General features: G+C 46.5%; 1 protein-coding gene and 1 long non-coding RNA gene across 5 annotated transcripts in view; one reads left to right on the forward strand and one right to left on the reverse strand.

The window, feature by feature from the left end:
* LOC146026580 (cytosolic carboxypeptidase 6-like) overlaps positions 1–19,195 on the reverse strand; it is a 1,552,889-nt gene that overhangs the window by 44,009 nt on the left and 1,489,685 nt on the right. The gene's annotated exons all lie outside the window — the stretch shown is intronic.
* Positions 260–18,877, forward strand: LOC146027138 (uncharacterized). 2 transcript variants are annotated; one of them, XR_014454701.1, is made up of 4 exons: positions 260–443; positions 15,831–15,869; positions 16,567–16,786; positions 17,952–18,877. It is a non-coding gene; the product is annotated as an uncharacterized LOC146027138 (long non-coding RNA). The 2 variants fall into 2 exon arrangements; XR_014454700.1 differs by having other exon boundaries at positions 18,540–18,877.

The following is a 19,195-nucleotide window of genomic DNA, read 5'->3' on the forward strand; positions in this document are numbered from 1 at the left end:
GCTGGTTGTGCTCAGGAGGGGGGGGGGGGGGGCTGGTTGTGCTCAGGAGGGGGGACCTCACGCATTTTTTTTTTTACATAAATTTGCACATTTCCTCAAAATCGCACATTTTCATGACTAAAACTCGCACTTTATCACACTTTTTTGCCCGGAACACACAGCTTATTAAATATGCGATTTAGCGGCAAAACATGCGATTTAAAAATTGCGAGAATGGGCAATTTTGGAAAGTGACTTAAACTCTCATCCTATTAAATGTCACCCATTGTTTTCCTTTTTAAAGGTTTAGGTTTCAGCAAATTGATGTTTTTTTTTTCCTCCTAAGGTACAGGGAAGAAGCACCCAAATTAGGTGTCCACAATCAATCCTGTTAATAAGGAGCTTGGATTATGCCCTAAATGTCTTGGCAGATATTTCAGCATGAAACAACTGGCCAATGACTGGTAGGTGCCAGGTCTGCAGGCAGACAATTACAACTTGCTAATTGTTTATAGTATCTGCTGGGAGATTGTCTCAAACCTTTTCTTTTTTTCAGCATTTAACTTTAACATTTATAAGAAAATAATGGACAATATGATATGTACTGTTAGGCCATATTTGCCATCTTCAGCAGTTTCCTGCTCAGGATCTCCAATGTTAGATAGAGACAGATGAGTGTGATGGGGTTGGAGATGCATGTGATCATGTCATCTCAGCTTCCTGTATTGTTATCCAGTGGGTGGAATACACCAGCATGGCACTCCGCCAATTTGAGCACTACATTATCTGTACAATCAGGCACTAACATGCATGCAGCACAGTGATACCTTGTATGAGCCAGTGCTGAGATGCAGGCACGTCCTGCCCTGTACACCCAGCTCAGCCAACTGAGATGAGGACGGGAGGAGGTGGTTACCCCGCAGAATAAGACTGTGGGCACTTTGACCGGGCATTTCAAGAGCAACATCATCATAAATTACATTAAGTATTAGAGTCAGGGGAAACAGGTGATCAGCTCTCTGCAGAATGTGAGTGTAACTGCCACTGGAGTCACTTCGCCCACCCGGGGCCCCGGCAGCAGGGGAGAGCTGCACCTGTTAGTATGGGACAGCTGAGGCTTGGCTGTAACATCTTGTGGGGCGGGGGTGCACCAAGACACGTTCCTCCTCTGTGGTTTAGGGTTTTTCTTTATGGTGAGTATGATGCTGGTGACTGCATAGCACCATCTTGCAGATGTGAAGGACAGCCATCAGCATGGGGTCTGGAGAAGGACACTCAGATTCAGAGCTGCTGAGGCACTCCAGCTGGGCTGGCCATCAGGACCATGGGGAGAACACCAGCCCAGACATTCTGCAAAAGGCCACGAACAGGATGATGACCATAGGTAGAAGATGACGCCCGATGAATAACTATGCCACTGGGTGCTGGCAGAAGGGTCAGACAGCTACTGCTGAGGAGTGGGTGAGGAGGGGAGCCAGTAGCGGGTGAGCAGGGGAGCCTTTAGCAGATGAGGAGGAGAGCATGTAGCTAGTGAGGATTGAGGTCGGCTGCTGTTGAGTAAGGGAGTCGGTGCAATGAGCAGCATAGATGCCCACAGCAACCCCTACTCTACAGACTAACTCTGTTATCCCTCCACAGCTGTTGGTTGGTGCCTGCAAAGCTAGGCTTCACCTATATTAGCCGCGTTTGATTGGGCAAATTAGGTCTGCCCAAAACTCAGATGCCACCAGGTCTTACAGGGGAACAATGCACCAACCGAGAATGAAGAGTGGATAAGAGGACAAACTGGCTAAAACTAAGATGTAAGATACCAAAACTAAAGAACAGAGAAAATAATAACAAATTATGAAAGGCACATTCGCAGAATAACCGCAACCTAGTCGCATACCCAGAAACAACTAAAGATGTGTGGTAGCACCGTGATCTGCAACACCGTCGCAAAACAAAAACCCGCTAAGGAAACAACGGCCTAGTGACAGAACGCGACAAAGGTAAATAAACAATAAATAAACCACAAATGGCAGCAACAACAGAATTGAATGACAAAGTCACAAAACACAATACAAACAAGGTATTTACAAAGAATGCAGCAATGACTGCAATGTGCTGGCGAACCCGAAAGCAGGAAACAGAGACACCGGAGAAACCAAGGTAATCTGAATCAAGTTCAGGAGAAACTGCAAACTGACCAGGGAATTCACTGGAGCAGAAAACACAGGAGGCTGGAGAACAGGTTACAAGAAGCTATGACCAGCAGTGATGGGCTCACGGGAAGTTACTTAAGTGTGTGAGTCCACCAACCACTGCAGCAATTGCCTGATTGAGTAAGTAAAGGCAGCTGCCAAACTCAGTCTCTTGTTAACCCCACAACTTGCCCGACTCTTGACACCCTCTACATCACCCACTGCTCCCCCTGGCATCACCTTCTTTCTCCCATTGTCACCCATTCCTTGGCTTCAACCAGTGCCTCTCACTGTCACCCATTGCCTCATCTTCTGCCTCTCCCCTGTGTTACTATCGGTACTTATGTATTATCTGGACTCCCATGTTAAATGCACCCCATTTTTTCATACCCCTACTATCCAACTACGCATGGAGTTGATTTTATATAGTGTGGCCAGGGGCGTAACTATAGCACCGCAGCCCCCGCCACTGCGGGGGGACGCTGTGCATGTGGGGGCTTCGGTGCTATAGTTACCCCCCCCCCCCCAATCCCCCGCAGACTTACTTATCTTGCTTGTCCCGGCGGCTCCGTTCTTCTGATGAGGACCACAACAAAATGGCCGCCCCCATATAGCAAACAGTTCTCTGAAACTGTCTGCTGTACGGGGGCGGCCATTTTGTGGTGGTCCTCAGCAGATGAACGGACGGAGCCGCCGGGACCAGCGTGATAGGTAAGACTGCGGGGGAGGGGGTTAGCATAGGCGACGGGGCGGCCGGGGTGCTCAACGGGGGCGCCCAAAACGTAGCTATGCCACTGAGTGTGGCGAGCGCAGCGAGCCACCGTGCCCGAAGCGTGGTGAGCGCAGCGAGCCCCGCGAGGGGACGCGGTCTCATAAGAAAAACGGGAGTCCAGATATTACATAAGTACCTCACTATCTATCCATCCTCCTCTTTGTTCTACCCATAATATGGATAGTGCAGTCCCTTTGAGGCTACGCCCCTTGTTAAGAGGCCACACCATTGTTGTAAAGCCAAGCAGACTTTCCCAGGGGCACATTTTCCTTCTGTGTGCCCTCAACCTATAATTTAGTACTGGATACCCCCTTGCCTCTATCCCTGACTTTTACTCCCTCTGGCAATCTCTCCTGTTCGCATCTTCAGATGGGCATTCTATAAATGTTTCCATGCCCCCACTTCTAAAAACCTACTATGGCCATTGATGTTCCTCAGATTTCAGGTTTTCCAACACTGGGGTTGGGAGTCGGGACTAGAATCAAATTGCATAATCACATCTTGTGTACTAATCGCAAGTCAGGGGACATTATCCAGGATAGTTGCTCATTTTCCCAGGAGCCAGGAAAATGGCTGATGGTGAAATGGGCACTTTTTCTGCATCCTGAAAGCTGACTCGTGAAGTTTGAGGAGAGTGGTCAAGTACACGATATTTAATAAGTAAAAACATCAATTTTGTATTTTATCAATTCAAATTGCAACAAAACAAAAACCATTTTAAGCAGGCCATACAGCTACAGATTGATTGTCAGATCTGGCTGTTTGGAACAAAAATCTGGTAATATCTGAATGACAGGTTTTGGCAGTTTACCAGCATTTCAAAGCAAATGGTCAACTGTCATTTGCTGTCATCCATTACCAGGTTTTTTTCCCCACCAGCCAGATCAGACAATAAGGGTGAGATTTGATAGGATGAGAGATTCAGAAAGTGAGAGATTTGGGTAGAAATCTCCAGTTTTTTTAAAGCGGCAATCATTGTCACTGGAAAACCAGTTTGATGTTGTAGTGTAAATGATTGCCGCTTTTTTAAAAAACTGGAGATTTCTGACCAAATCTCTCACTTTCTGAATCTCTCATCCTATTAAATCTCACCCTAAATCTGTAGATGTATGGCCAGCTTTAGAAAACTGGATTTCTGTAGTATACCAGACGGTACTGAGAGCTATCACAAGTACTAAACTTAATTTTAATATTAAGGAAAATAAGCATTTTGATTCAGTTACAGTAACTATTCAGCAGGATTCTTTGTTTATATAAATCTGTAATCTGCTAAATCCTAAAGTATAAATATTCTAACTCATACGCGTGTAATGATCTTTTAAAGTTATACTGTATGAGCAACACAAGCCATTTTACGGCATATAATAAATACAATTCATACTAGTTTCAGGAGCATAGCAAAGTAAAATATGTTTATGATTTATTTTGTGTGTGCAACTAATTATGCATCTCAGTTTGTACCAGTATAAAGAGCCCAATCCCCTCCTTACCCCCCCCCCCCCACACACACACAAATCTCCAGCCACTTCTTCCCAGTTCTCTCCTGCCTAATCTTCCTTGTGCCTCTCCTGTCTCATTTCTTCTGCAGCTCCTGTCTTCCCAGTCTCCCCACCCCAGTGTCTCTCAAACTGTCCTAATCTGTCTCTTCAGCCCCTCAGTGTCTCTCCAGCTGGCCCCCTTCTTTCTCTCCAGCCACCCAGTGTCTCTACAGATAGCCCCATTCTTTCTCTCCAGCCACATTGTGTATCTACAGCTATCTCCAGCCACCCAGTGTCTCTCCAGCTAGCCCCCTTCTTTCTCTCCAGCCACCCAGTGTCTCTACAGATAGCCCCATTCTTTCTCTCCAGCCACATTGTGTATCTGCAGCTATCTCCAGCCACTCAGTGTCTCTCGTGCTAGCCCCTTCTTTCTCTCCAGCCACTCATTGTCTCTCCAGCGAGCCCCCTTCTTTCTCTCCAGCCACCCAGTGTCTCTCCAGCTAGCCCCCTTCTTTTTCTCCAGCTACCCAGTGTCTCTCCAGCTAGCCCCCTTCTCTCTCTCCAGCCACTTAGTGTCTCTCCAGTGAGCCCCCTTCTTTCTCTCCTACCGCATAGTGTCTCTCCAACTTTAGTTAGCCCCCTTTCTCTTCAAATCCTGTCCCCACAACCTGCTCCTTGGGAGTCTCATTGATGCCTCCAGGAGTACAGCAAAATTGCTAATTTCCAGATTTACCGCTGTGGTCTGCAAAGCAACATCTGAGGTGCGTTGGGCAGGTTTCCGGAGAACACGGTCAACAATTAAATGGCTCCCAATAATGTATACATTACAAGCCAATTTCTCATAGGCGATTTATTTTTATTTTTGTGATGGAAATCTTTTTTTGAAAAAAGACCTTGCATATCTTATAATAAATCAGGATGCTCATCCTCATTTCAGTTCGGGAGTAAATTTGCTCTCACAAGTTTTATTTGCGACAAACTCTTTGCTGATTAACTGAGCGACAGTCGTTCCGTCAATTTATTCTAATCACGTCTGTAACATAATGTCCCCTAATGAACACATTTGGATAGCGGTGACACACTGTTTTGGTTGTTCAGAAATGGCCATCCTTCAACTTGTCTATAGTTTATTTTTTTTGGCAACTATCTTGTCTGTTTTTAAACACTTAATACAAATGGGGCCTGCTAAATAACATTGACACCCAGCAGCTCAATAATATTGAGAACAGCAACGAATGACACGACTCACTGCTGGAGAGAACATTTAAACATTTCCCATCCTCCGTGCTGATTACTCACACTGTGCTCCCGTAACAATACAAGAAAAGCAATACAAAAGAACACTCGTAAAACAATGAGATCGCCAGACTCATTAATAATTTTGCATATCCGGAAGGAGAATTTGAATTTCCATGCATAAATAAGTATATCTGAGTTACAACCAATACGGATGATGGTAATTACGTACAGACATGGCCACACAAGTGTGTATCTCAATAAAGAAAATGATAAAAAGATGCACGAGAATAGGAAGCAACTGTGTACACAATACGCATGGCCATCGTTGCCAGTTGCACTATTGCCATCAATGGCAATAGTGCAACTGGTCATCGTAGTGGCATACTATGCAATCGATGACCATCAATGTTTTTACCTTTAGATGGTCATCTATTTTCTTTGATTGATTGGTCTGTGGGCCAATCAAAACATGAGGGTGGGGCTTCACGGGTGTCGGAGGCCCCCTGGGGGAAAAAACAACAACTATTTGTTTATGGTTGACATCAATGGAAGGAAACCATCTGGTAAAACTATTCAACATCGACCATAAACCATTGATGATTTTGAATCATCGATGGCCATCCTTAGTACACAGAATTGAATACATAGATTTGCATATGTCAAATTATATCAATCTATTCTACCTATATTGATTGGCTTGTTTAACCCATTGACTGCCGAGGGTTTTCTCAACCCTTTGCTAAATAAATATTTTTGCACTGCTCACTTTCCAGCATCACTTGTACAGGTGCAACTATGGGTATGATTGCCATGCAAACCATGTTGCCATGCAAAGAGAGCCAAAACGTTAATATTTTTCTGTGCTAGGTAAATACAAGCCACTTTGCATGTAGCCCACAGATGTTAGACAGCTTGATTTTGACCCTTCCATTTAGATTTAAATTCGACCCCCCCCAATTCTCTGCACAAGTAACATCCGCCCCACCTGTTGTGTAGCATGTTTCTTTTTTACTTTACTTACAACCATGAATAATGCCCACAGTGCACTATAGATGGCGGACTACAACTTTAAGTGGACATAAAGATGTGTTAAACACATAAAATATCGCTAATGAAGCATGATGGAACTTACAGTAATATGAGGAAAGCCGCGACCACTACATCAGAGTCTTTCTTACACAGACTCAGTCGCAGATGTGCACATCACATGACCATTGCAACCTTGCAATGTAGTCTTGTTGCTTCCAGTGTTATTTATGCGAGTAACATGCATATATTGAGGGAAAACACACATGGTGAGGCCAAGTCATCCAGGACCTGAGGGCGTGCAGAGAGGGGCTGTTTGGGGTGCTGAGCCACAGAGTATGAGGACACATCTGTATGTGCTGAGTACAATCCCCACTAATCCTCTGCATTAAAGGGGTTAAATATCCAAAGACAGATTACCTGTCACCCTCTCCCTACTGGAGAGTATCGGGAAAGTCAAACGGTACACGTAATAACAAACAACAAGTTGGCAAACCAACATCAATGTTAACAATGCACACCAGACACTGAGTGTATTTTATTATACCGGAACTTGCTTTTGCTCTGCTTCACTAAACTCGCTCCTCTTACGATTCCTGCAGAACAATACATGCAAACTCACCTTACCAACATAATTAAACATTCTACTAAGATCTTCAGTACTTCCAACTATGGCCCTTATTCTGATTGACGCGGACTTTACCGCATACTTTCGGATCGCGTGTTTACGGCGTCTGCGCATGCGTGGAGAACGCAACGCGCATGTGCCACGCCTTGACTCGGTACCAGTTCGGCCAGATCCCGTCCAGAACTGTTCACCGCTATCATTCGGGAAATAGGGGCGTATTATGGGCGTCATGCGGAATGACACATGGGCGTAGTTTCAAAGTGGGCAAAACGGGGCGGAAACATGGGCGGACACGGGGGAGTACACTTATGTTGGGGGGCGTACATTCGGAAACCACTCCGAATGCACGCGATCAAAAAGGGCAGAAATGTGCGGTGTCCACAAGTGTACTATTGCTTTGCGGACACCACTCGTTCATGCGCTAGGCGAACGTACGCCTAATGACTACAACCATTAACACCTGAACCCAATAGAATCTACTCCTTTACTCATTACTCACTAATAGGACGCTTGTCAGTGCTTTAATTGAAACCATTGCACTTACATTGCTGTAAGGGTTAATGTGTGCAATGCATGTGTTAGGCATGCTTGTAAGGATATATTGGAATCTAATTGATTCCAATTCCAAATAAGCAGTTTTTTATGAGGATAGGTAATTGAATAAGTGGGTCATGTGATGTATAGCAGAAGATACTTCATAGTGGGTTGTTTGGCGTAAATACTCCGCTTACGTGCGGTAGCACCGCTTGGCTCCCGTTCGGATGCGGTATTCCCGAGCATACTCTGTAATACTCTGTAATACCGTGCCGAATCGGAGTGTTTCTCCCGCACACGCATGCTTTGTATGTCGTCCGTAAACACGCCCTGTTCTTAAAGAGTGAGTCCGTCCGAATGCGGAGGACACGTGGGCGTTTCTACGGACGATGGCCGCACGCGGCAAAACACCGTGGCGTGCGGACCGCACCGTAAGAATGCGGGAATATCCGCACCGATCAGAATAAGGGCCTATATGATGCTAATAAGCTTAACGGAGAGTATTTTAGATACAACGTATAGATGGACTCTAAAGGCTAACCTTATTAGTTATTGTGCAATAATTTCTAATTAAACTAGATTATAGTAATTAATATCTACTTTATATGTTTCAGAGCTCTGACTACTTCTACTTAACTACCGTCTAATATCACGTAAATATTATGTCCCTTCAGTTCAATTCACAGTTCTGTGTATGCATAGCCTGAACTGTTGCCCATATTGTCCCTTATTCTGTCCCTGACAATTCACTGTGCACAGACTTGTTGAATAATGAAGATGGGTAGACACTTAGCTATGTCCTGAACTTGGTCCCTTGCTGCAGTGAAGGCTGACTTAGCGCGGGGCGTCCCCTGACCTCTGACGGTCGGGTTTAGCCCGCCTACCTGGATTGCCCCTGACCGGGGGATGCTGTAATTCTTTACTTGTCGGTAGGCATGTTTTCCTGACGCGGTGGATTACGTGTTCTAATGGACGTCCCCTGACCTTGGGTCGGGTTTAGTCCTACTCTACGAGTGGCCCCTGAACGGGGTTGTACTGTGCGGCTGGAATTACTGTGATGGCGTGATCCTGCCTCAGTTATCTATTAGCTTGGAGGGACGTCCCCTGACCTCTGACAGTCGGGTTTAGTCCGTTTTATTATGCTCAATGCTGGATTAACGCTGAACTGAATATGAATATCTGTAATCTCTTCCACTTTACTCTTACAGTCACACCAGGGTTAATGTTCTTACTCACTGGGCATTAGGCCAATTACAGAAATGGCTACACTGTTGCACTGTCTGCCAGAAGCTAGAGGCTGGGGGTTTGTTCATAGGCTGGTGTACTATGCCTGCTGTACTACACTGTCGTGTGATGCAAAAGTCTCACTCACCACCCAGCATACAGATCACCACCTCTCAGCTCGTCTGCTCCGAGTTCCGCCTCTATCTTGGTCCTCCACAGGACACTCACCGCCCCCGGGATGATGCAGCACTGATGCCGGCACTGGATTGACAGATCTCTCCTCTTCGCCCGGTTTCACCGCACCGCAAGACACCGTACGGCCAGGCACAACACACTCAGCCTTCCTTCACAGACCTCCTGTAAGCCTTTTTGACTCTTTCAGCACCGCTTCCTCTACGGTAACGCTGCGCAGCTCTGTCCCCGCCAGATACTTTCCGGGAACTGCGCAATAGCCGTTAACGGCTGTTTTTGATCACCCCTTTCCCCGCGCGCAGCCCTGTTCTCGCTCGGGGTAACTTTATTAGCAACTGTCTCCTCCTCCGCAGCCGCCTAGTCCCCGAGGACAATAATGCACCGTGGCTGGTTTTCCTCAGTTGTTGCCAGCAGCGGTAGTTTCACACCACCCCAGGGCTAGGGCACATGCTGTCCAATGTTTTATGTACATATTTATAATACATCCTTTTTAGAGGCTGCCACATTCTTCCCCTCTTAACATTTGCATGTCCGCATGCATCTAAACTCCGTTTGCCTTTTTCTGTTATGAACTAGTGTCTCTAGTGTCTGTACCTAAGAGGTACCACTCCTTGAGTACTCCGTTCCGACCGACGAAGTTCAGGAATCACCCTCTCATGCGAAGCAGATTCTTGTGCCTTGACTAATTCGGTAGTTACATCTTTGTAGCAATGCTGATCGATATTAGCAGCATCATCAGCGATATTGGTATTAGCATTTGACACTAAGTCATTTACGGGAGATACTCCACCCATCATAGGCCAGAAGAGCGTCATCATATAGTCAAAGGATTTCCAGGGTTGACTATCAAATTCACACATGGGCCCGGAGAGTGTAGTATGGTTACTGTCATTTCTTGCGGGCATGGTTGAGCATTTGACACTAAGTCATTTACGGGAGATACTCCACCCATCATAGGCCAGAAGAGCGTCATCATATAGTCAAAGGATTTCCAGGGTTGACTATCAAATTCACACATGGGCCCGGAGAGTGTAGTATGGTTACTGTCATTTCTTGCGGGCATGGTTGAGCCACGGGTCAGAGGCTCATAATATTTTTTTAACTGGCTGCGATGCACCATCCATACACCTTCTGCACCGACTTTGGAAACTTGGTAGGTATCCACCTCAGGGAATGGAATGGCTACAACTTGATACGGCTCTACTTCCCAGAACGGCTCCAGCTTAGACTGTCGACGATTTTTCCTTCTCCATACTAGATCCCCGATTTGCAAAGGCTCGGCTCTCGCATCTGCATTATAATACTCTGTTTGCCGTTGCTGAGCTCGTTTCATATTGTCACTTACGGCCCGATAGGCCACTGCTAAACGCTTTTTGTGTTCATGTACCCAGGGACTTTGGCAATTCTCTTCCACCAACTTTTCCCTGGGAAACTCCACCGGTAGTTCCGCTACAAACATGAGGAAAAATGGAGTTTACCCGGTAGAGCTATGAGTGGTGTTGTTGTATAAGTATGCTGATTTTAGTTCTACCAGCTATACCCCTATTTATACTGCATCTTTCTACACACCCTGTACGTTACCTTGTAATTTTTTTTTTTGTTTGTTTGCTATGTACGGCGCTGCGGACACTTTGTGGCGCCTTATAAATAAACGTACTACTACTACTACTATAAGTATGCTAGTTCGGGCAACACTGTAGGCCATCCATTCCTTTCCGCCAGTGGTAAGGCTCTCAACATTCGAATAAGCGTTTGATTAGCTCGCTCACAGAGTCCATTGCACTGCGGATGATACGTAGTGGTTCTCAATTTCTTGCATTGATACAAGGCGCAAAGTTCCTGGAACAAGCACGATTCAAATGCAGATCCCTGATCAGTGAGGATGCTCTCAGGGAATCCATAGGGGCGCACAAACAATTTCCACAAAGTATCGGCCGTTACTCGTGCAGTAACATCCTTCACTGGCGAGACGACCATGAACTTTGAGAAGTGGTCTATTATGGTAAGCGAATATTGGTGCCCTGAACTGCTCAGTTCCAATTTTACATGATCCATGGTGACCAGCTCCAAAGGTCTCTTGGTGACAATAGAGTGCAGAGGAGCTTTTTGTTGAAGGGTGGGTGGATTCTTCAGGGCGCAGTTGGTACACCGAGAACACCACGCCTCTATATCTTCTTTCATCCCCACCCAATAAAATCGTCTTCGCAGCAATGCCTCCGTCCTTGGTACTCCAAAATGTCCCGACCGATCATGATAAGCCTGCAGAAGGCTATACTGATGACCCGTGGTACGATAATCTGAGTGATAGCACTGTGAGTCTGAGGATGGGTACCACAACGCACAAGCAGGCCTTTCTGTATACGGAATCTCTGCCTTTGCCTAAGCAATTTAACTAGTTCGGGCCCTGCCTGCTCTCGCTCCTCTGCAGAGAATCTTATCCGCCACCAACAGTTCTTTCAAATGAGATATTATGGAACTCTCAGATTGAATTTGTTTCCATTTTTCCGCCGGTTCTTGGTCCACTAATTGCTGGGCGATCTGACTGACAGGATGAGCCACATCCTGCTCCCCTCGCGCTTTCGCGAACAGTGCCTGAAACACTGGCATTTCCACCTCCTCCCACTCATCTTCAGCTTCGTCTAGTTCTGGAAGAGCTGGCCTCCGGGACAGCGCGTCAGCTCCACTCCGGTACCGAATGTTGAATTTGGACAATCTAGACGCCCATCTTTGCTCGATGGCCCCCAATTGTGCAGTTGTAAGATGAGCCAATGGGTTATTGTCCGTGTATGCCACAAATGCATGTCCCAGCAGGTAATCCTTGAAGCGTTCAGTGACCGAGCTAAAAACTCCAATTTGAATGCGTTGTAATTAGAGTCGTTGCGCTCAGTTTTTCTCAGACTTCTACTCGCGTAGGCGATAACCCGTTCTGTGCCTTGCTGTTTCTGTGAGAGAATCGCTCCCAAACCCTGGTAGCTGGCATCAGTATAAAGGATAAACGGCAGTCATAGTCCGGGTATGCAAGTACGGGTGCTTGGAGGAGCAACTGCTTCAAGGTGTCAAATGCGAGCTGCTAGCGTTCCGTCCATACAATAGTCAGAGGTTTCCGCAAATTTGCCCTGGTTACCCCTCGGAGAGTTTCGTGTAATGGGGCGGCTATTTGAGCAAAGTCTTTGATAAAACAGCGGTAATAACCCACAAAGCCCAGAAATTTCCGCACTTCGGTCAAGTTGGTGGGAGCTGGCCATTCCTGTACCGCGGAGGTTTTGTCTGGGTCTGGTAACACGCCTTCCGGGCCCACGATATGCCCCAAGTATTTAACTTTGGTCTTTAGTAGATGACATTTCGAGGGCTTTACTTTAAGGCCGTAGCCTGCCAGTCTCTGAAAGACCTCGTTCAAATGCGTCAGATGTTCATGGTAAGTTTGTGAGTAAACAATTATGTCATCCAAATAGAGTAACACAATGTGGAAGTTTTTATCCCCCAAGCAGTGTTCCGTCACCCGTTGGAACGTGGCTGGAGTGTTCGTCAGGCCAAAAGGCATTCTTTCCCATTCGTATAAGCCCATCGGGGTGGTGAACGCTGTCTTCTCTTGATCAGCGGGATCCACTTCTACCTGCCAGTACCCACTGGTAAGATCTAATGTAGAAAAGTAGGTGGCTTGTCTCAAAGCCGTGAGGGACTCTTCTATTCTTGGGAGTGGATATGCATCCCGGTGCGTCACTTGATTTAGTCGTCTATAATCAACACAGAAACGAAGAGCCCCATCTTTCTTCTTGACTAGCACGATGGGAGAGGCCCACTGACTATAACTTTTCCGTACAACTCCGGCCCTCTCTATCTCCTCCAACATATCTTGCACTGGTTGATATAAGCTAGGTGCTAGAGGTCGGTACCTCTGCTTGATTGGATGAGCGTTTCCCGTTAATATTTTGTGTTGAATCTTGGAGACTCGTCCTATGTCTAGAGCTTTTTGACTGAATGTCTCTGCATTTTGCTGTACGATCCGAAGCACTCCTGCTTTCAATTCCTCCGGCGTGTCTGTCTCACCAATTTTTATGGCTCTCCACCATTCCGCCTCAGCTTCCTGGTTGACATTTTTAAGCAGCGTTGTGTGGACCTGTTCCAATTCGCTGAGATCACACACTTCATTCATGATAGGGAACCAGACCAAGGTGGCGATGGCCTGATTCCGATACATGGTAATCGTATAATCATGCGGATTCATGACCCGTATGGGTACTCGGCCATTCTGTACAGTGACCAGCGTTCGAGCGATCATAATATCCTTTCTCACACGCTGTGGGTAGGGTTCAACCAAAGCGTCGTAGGGTTTTCCGAGAACCCCACATCTGGTTTTTCCCCAAACGATAAGTTCTGAATTTGGCTTCACCTCAATAGGCTTCCGGTCCCTTACTTTCACCTTGTTGACCGGTCCGTGTTGATGCATGAGCTGCTGGTGACCCTGAATCACTTTGATGGTTTTACAAAGGGCATTCTGCACCGCCAAAGAGTGATCCCCTCCTTCTAGTTTCAACGCGGTGATCAGTTCATCCGGACAGTAACGTAACACGTTCATGCCCACTATGACGGCAGGAACCAGGGGGTCATTGACACGGGTGATTAAGCAGCCCTGCTTCTCCATTATCGCTTGCAAGTCCATCTCGCAATAACCCACACAGGAAATATCCTGCCCATTGCTGGCAAGTAACTTCAACCAGGAAGGAGGAGTTGATAACGTTCCTTTGGAGACCCAATAACGCTGGAACAACCCTTGCTGAATAGTGGTAACAGGGGACCCGGTATCCAATAAAGCGGGTACTTCTTGGCCCTCAATGCGAATGTTAATGACGGGGCACTGTCCAAGATACTGCGGGGACCACTCTTCGGGGGACGGACCTTGCTGTTTCAATTCTCCCGAGGATCGGTCTCTGTCCTCGGGGGCCTCTGGTTTAACGCCTCTTCACCGCGGCAAAACCTCTCAATATGCCTGCACTGTCCACATCGTCGACAGATAGGACGCCCTTGGGGATCAAAGCGATCGGTGGACCGACGCCCTCTTCCTGCTGAATTTTCACGCCAATCACTCCGTTCTGACCAATAATTCGGGCGCCGGTTACCCTCACTGGAAGGAGAGAGGCTCCGCTGCGCCAGTTTCTGCAAGTCTCTTTTAATCTGATTGACGCTAGTGGCCAAATCTTCCACCTGCCCCTTCAGCGTGTAGGTCAGATCTGCCGAGGGCGCCTGTACACTTTGAGTAATATCTGGTCTCATTTTCAGCTCCTCTCCCAGCAGTAGTCCTTCTTTCTCCATACTGGACTCTTCCTGGTTTCCAGCAACATCAGCAAAAGTCACTTCTTTAGATTTTCCTGTCCCCATCACCTTGATAGCAGTCTCTTTAAATTCTGCAAACGTTTTTGGTCCGTTTTGTAATTTCAACATTTTCAGTTGAATCTTTATTCCCTCCTGGTTGGCTCCCTCAATAAACTGGGTAATCAAGGTCTCATCATCCTCCGGTCTTCCTTCCACATGGCCTTCCCCATTGATATCTCTAAGAGCTTCTTGTAGACCCAACGCAAAGTCTCTTAATGTCTCTCCCGCTTTTTGTTTTCGGCTATAAAATCGACTTTTACGTTCCGGTAAGGTGCTGGTATCAAATGTTGTGGCCAACTTTTGAAATATTTGTTCCGCAGTTTGCTTCTGTCTTGCCGGCCAAGAGGCGACCTCTCTGGCGGCTGCTCCCTTCAACTGACCCAGCAGAATTTCAATTTGTTGTTCCTCTCCCGGCCGATATAACTTGAACATGGACCGAATATTTTTCTGGAAAGCCTTGAACACGCTCCCATCTCCATCCTTCTCTTCTCCTGAATACATTGGAAGCCATGGAGCTCCGAAATAATAGGGGAGCGTGATTGGGTTTGTACCCGTATTCATGGGTTCGGTCTGCACGCTGGAGGAAACCCCGTTTCCCTGGCCTCCCAGTACTTCATCCTGTTTCTCCGATGACATGTTTTGTTACTGTCCTTATCCTGTTCGAAAGGCACCAAATGTCACCCTCTCCCCACTGGAGAGTATCGGGAAAGTCTTCGGCATTCTGAAATCTCCTTTCTTGCAGGTATCCACATGTGAGTATTGAATACTAGGTTTTATTTATTTAACAAGTAGATGCATGACTTTCATCAATGAACAATAAATTGGCTTAACAATGCCAACAATAATGGTTCAAACGGTACACGTAATAACAAGCAACAAGTTGGCAAACCAACATCAATGTTAACAATGCACACCAGACACAGAGTGTATTTTATTATACCGGAACTTGCTTTTGCTCTGCTTCACTAAACTCGCTCCTCTTACGATTCCTGCAGAACAATACATGCAAACTCACCTTACCAACATAATTAAACATTCTACTAAGATCTTCAGTACTTCCAACTATATGATGCTAATAAGCTTAACGGAGAGTATTTTAGATACAACGTATAGATGGACTCTAAAGGTTAACCTTATTAGTTATTGCGCAATAATTTCTAATTAAACTAGATTATAGTAATTAATATCTACTTTATATGTTTCAGAGCTCTGACTACTTCTACTTAACTACCATCTAATATCACGTAAGTATACACAGTAAATATTATGTCCCTTCAGTTCAATTCACAGTTCTGTGTATGCATAGCCTGAACTGTTGCCCATATTGTCCCTTATTCTGTCCCTGACAATTCACTGTGCACAGACTTGTTGAAAAATGAAGATGGGTAGACACTTAGCTATGTCCTGAACTTGGTCCCTTGCTGCAGTGAAGGCTGACTTAGCGCGGGGCGTCCCCTGACCTCTGACGGTCGGGTTTAGCCCGCCTACCTGGATTGCCCCTGACCGGGGGATGCTGTAATTCTTTACTTGTCGGTAGGCATGTTTTCCAGACGCGGTGGATTACGTGTTCTAATGGACGTCCCCTGACCTGGGGTCGGGTTTAGTCCTACTCTACGAGTGGCCCCTGAACGGGGTTGTACTGTACGGCTGGAATTACTGTGATGGCGTGATCCTGACCTCTGACAGTCGGGTTTAGTCCGTTTTATTATGCTCAATGCTGGATTAACGCTGAACTGAATATCTGTAATCTCTTCCACTTTACTCTTACAGTCACACCAGGGTTAATGTTCTTACTCACTGGGCATTAGGCCAATTACAGAAATGGCTACACTGTTGCACTGTCTGCAAGAAGCTAGAGGCTGGGGGTTTGTTCATAGGCTGGTGTACTATGCCTGCTGTACTACACTGTCGTGTGATGCAAAAGTCTCACTCACCACCCAGCATACAGATCACCACCTCTCAGCTCATCTGCTCCGGGTTCCGCCTCTATCTTGGTCCTCCACAGGACACAGGCCTTGATCCCTCGTCACCGCCCCCGGGATGACGCAGCACTGATGCCGGCACTGGATTGACAGATCTCTCCTCTTCGCCCGGTTTCACCGCACAGCAAGACGCCGTACGGCCAGACACAACACACTCAGCCTTCCTTCACAGACCTCCGGTAAGCCTTTTTGACTCTTTCAGCACCGCTTCCTCTATGGTAACGCTGCGCAGCTCTGTCCCCGCCAGATACTTTCCGGGAACTGCGCAATAGCCGTTAACGGCTGTTTTTGATCACCCCTTTCCCAGCGCGCAGCGCACAGAGCCCTGTTCTCGCTCGGGTCAACTTTATTAACAACTGTCTCCTCCGCAGCAGCCGCCTAGTCCCCGAGGACAATAATGCACCATGGCTGGTTTTCCTCAGTTGTTGCCAGCAGCGGTAGTTTCACACCACCCCAGGGCTAGGGCACATGCTGTCCAATGTTTTATGTACATATTTATAATACATCCTTTTTAGAGGCTGCCACATACCTCTCACATCACTCAGTACAGCCAGCAAATCCAAGTATAATCCCTCAATTGGAATACATAATGATCACCGGTGGTGGACTGGATGCCGGCAGTCAGAATATCGAAGTCGGCATTCCGAGAAAGTGAATTCTGACAAGGGTTGTGTTAGTTTACTTACATACCCCTTGCCCCCCCCCCAACTCTCCCTCACTCGCAGCCCAACCCTTCCCCCCGCAACCTAACCCTACCACTCTCCGCTAGTGACTAATACGGCCTACACACATGCCGATATTAAGGCATTTTCTAAGCGATTTTGCTTAGTTTGGCAAAGTCGCTTAGCAAATGCCCTCACATCGGTGTATGTGTGGGGGTTTTCGGCAACAGTGCGCGTCCCCGCGTGTCTTTATCGCTGGCCGAGATTGATGGACAGTGTCCATCAATCTCGACATCGGCAGGGTTCTCCCACGGGAGAACACTGGCGCTGTCTGCTCGCTTAGCACACAGAGCTGACAGCTCGCTCTGTGTGTGGGCTGTCAGCTCTGTGTGCTATGCGATAGCGGCGCAGCACAGCCCGACCTAGCATAGCTAGGTCGCCCTACACACATCGCTATGTGTGTAGGGCCCATCACACCCATACCCCAACACCTGAACCCCTGCACTGCAGCCTAACCAGAATTCCCCCTTCTAAGTGCCTAACTCTAGCTCGCAGTCTAACCCTTCCCTGCAGCCTAACCCTACCACTCTGCTAGTACCTAACCCCCGTATCCACAACCTAATCCACCACCCTGCAGTCTATCCCCCCATTCTAAGTGCCTAAACTCCCTTCCTTCCCGCAGCCTAACCTAAAGTCCTTCACTAGCCAGAAGTTGGGATTCCAGCACCAGTCTTTTGGCAGCATGATGCCACAATGATGTCGGCATCGATACTCCGACTGCCGGCATCCCGCCTACCTGGATAATGCCCGCATCCCTCTCTCATCTCAGCCTACCTGCCCAATTGCTTCACAGTTATGCCCATTGTTATGTCCTCGGCTGCTAAGCATGCAAAGAGCTAGAAATGAAAAGTTGCAATCCTGAATCATCCTCAAAGTACGCAGTCTCCAAAAGTGAGAAAAGTGGAGGACTCATTTCACTGATTGCCTGATTCCTGCCACAGTTCCCGATTCGATGAAGAACTCCGCAATCACAACATCACCCTGCGACTTGAGAAAAAGCCGCTGTTTTTTATCGCTGTGATAGATAATCCAGTATCTAGTCTTCTGAAGATGAATAATTGCATTTGATGTTTCTTTCTCGACTCTGTTTTTGAATTCAATATATATGAAAATGAAATGTGATTATGTATTAATAATAATAACACAAACTTTAAGAAACAGCTTAATACAGAGAAACAATTTCACATTTACATGTATCATTATTAAACAGCAGAGGGGCTGTCAGCGGTGAGCTATGATGGATGGGAATGTGGGAGACACACAAGTTACAGTGACAAAGTTAGTTTGGATTTCTGCGTGCAAGGCCGAACCATTTACTTTTGCAAGGCGCCGAAGAGTAATGAAGATCTGTGGACTCAATCTCCCCAGCTTGGAAGCTGAATCAAAACCTCATTCTACAATAAAGATTTGGCTACGGTGGCCCACTCAATCACCCTTAATATAGCGGAGTGAATTTCTGCTAGGCACCTTATTTTGGTTAAGGCAGCAATTTTATATATTACTATGTTAAAAAGATATATATTGTAGATGGAGGCTTTGTTTTACTTAGTTTTGAGAACTTCTTGTGTCATGTCTTATATAACGGTGCAGGATAAATAGCCTGGTTCTGAAACAGTTTCCTTGGTTCTTACTAGAGCTGGTGCTGAATTATAATATTGTATATTAAGGGGTTTGACTGAGAGAACAGAAATGTATACCCATGGATCGTCGCCTGCTTATCCAGGATGTCATTTATTTATAAACCAATAAGATCATCAGTATGTTAACAGCAGCACATATTATTTAAGGATATGCATGTGTGAATCACCAATCATCGCCCGCTGTAGAGGGGTTAATGAATTGTAATTTGCATAAAACAATGGGCTT

The sequence above is a fragment of the Crinia signifera genome, chromosome 8 (genome assembly GCF_055691185.1).
Source record: "Crinia signifera chromosome 8, ASM5569118v1, whole genome shotgun sequence".
In the NCBI taxonomy this organism is placed as follows: Eukaryota; Metazoa; Chordata; class Amphibia; order Anura; family Myobatrachidae; genus Crinia; species Crinia signifera.